Source organism: Amia ocellicauda, chromosome 9 (assembly GCF_036373705.1).
Source record: "Amia ocellicauda isolate fAmiCal2 chromosome 9, fAmiCal2.hap1, whole genome shotgun sequence".
Classification (NCBI taxonomy): Eukaryota; Metazoa; Chordata; class Actinopteri; order Amiiformes; family Amiidae; genus Amia; species Amia ocellicauda.
Genome location: NC_089858.1, coordinates 6788939 through 6790506, shown reverse-complemented (window position 1 = coordinate 6790506; position 1568 = coordinate 6788939).

Sequence of the window (1568 nt, the reverse complement as noted above, 5' to 3'; positions counted from 1 at the left end):
ACAGCAGGGTAACAGCGTCCCCCCTCATTGGCGCCTGCGCTGATCGGGGGCGGGACGTCGGGTGATTGGCTTCTCCGCACGTCAATCCACGACAGGGTGGCGGATTAACCCGTTCGAGGGTTGAAACCTGCGTTTTTGTGAATCGACTCCACAGTTTTGTTCATTTGTGATCTGATGTGGGAGACCATGCCTGTGACCTTTTAGAATCAAAGACTCTGGAATTTTGAGGCATGAGCCTTTGTAGTTTTGAAGATCCCAACATGTTGTTGTAGCATTTCCAAAGCTTGCATGCAGGGATTTCAGCTCAATATTCAAAGAGACATGTATATGTAATAGGAAAATTAGCCAAGCCAGCACATTAAAAATCTAGACCAATAGTTAGGAGACATGTGTGCAATTCTGTTTCAAAAGCACGGAAACCATTGTAATAGATCTGTGTAAGAGGCAGAAAAAAAAGAAGACATCAGGAAGAAAATTCGGCAAATGCTGTATTTATTCCAAAGAAAAGTACTTCTCAGCATTGCATAAGAACAACCTAGGTTACAGAGATTTTTAAAACATATCATCAAGACAAACCTGACAAGAACCAAATGAGTCCAGACTGATCAAGAGACGCATCATCGGTGTAGCTGACATAACGGACTCTTCACCATTGGATGCTACAGTATTGACCTTATACTTCATGTGTGTAGTGATTGGTTTGCACAGTGCTTTGATATGAGCAGCTTCTGGAAAGGAAGGCTTTAATGAACGAGCCACGCAGAGCTCGGTAACAGTCAGAGCCAGGGTGGACATGTAGACATCTTCTGGGAACAATACTGTAAGGACCCTGTAATGCTTTCAAAATAAATATTTACAATACATATGAATGATACCATATTTGATGTTGTGCTAACAAAAATAAGTGCTAAAAGCGAGGCTGGATTTCTCTACCTCAGTCAAAATCTTTTACAATAGCTCGAATTAATGTAATTAACATCTCCATGATTGAAGAGACTGAGGTCAACTACACTCACAGGACCACAACAAACTGAACATCCACTTCTACATTCACAGAGGTCTGTCTAGCACTCCCTCCCTGTCTAAATGCTGGTTTCCCAGTGCAGTAAAATAGACACAAAGACCAACCATAAGAAGCAATCCAACTTCTAACAGAATTGAGCTGTGATTATTTTGTCTCCTAAATATGGGGGGGATACATTATGGAAAAAAAATACGCAACCTCTTTATGGTGCAGGCCACAGTGTTTGAGGTCACCTCAACATGAGACAATGTGGCTCGAGTGTGCTTAGACATCTGGCAGTCACTACATCAAAGTCCTTTCCTAACCAGTCTTGTCCACAGAAACAGTGCGTTCACAAAGAACCTTGGATGATGAATCTTCTGCCCCTACAGGCTCTCCTTGGGTCTTCAGGTGTTCCTTCACAGCCTCAGTCCATCTGTTTGATCTATGTAGGTGCTAATATAACATTACTGGGAAATGAAGTCTATATTCAATTCAAGCAGGAATTGATTGTCAGCGATTAACTGTGTAACTATACAAGTAACTATCTGAAGTTACATATCTG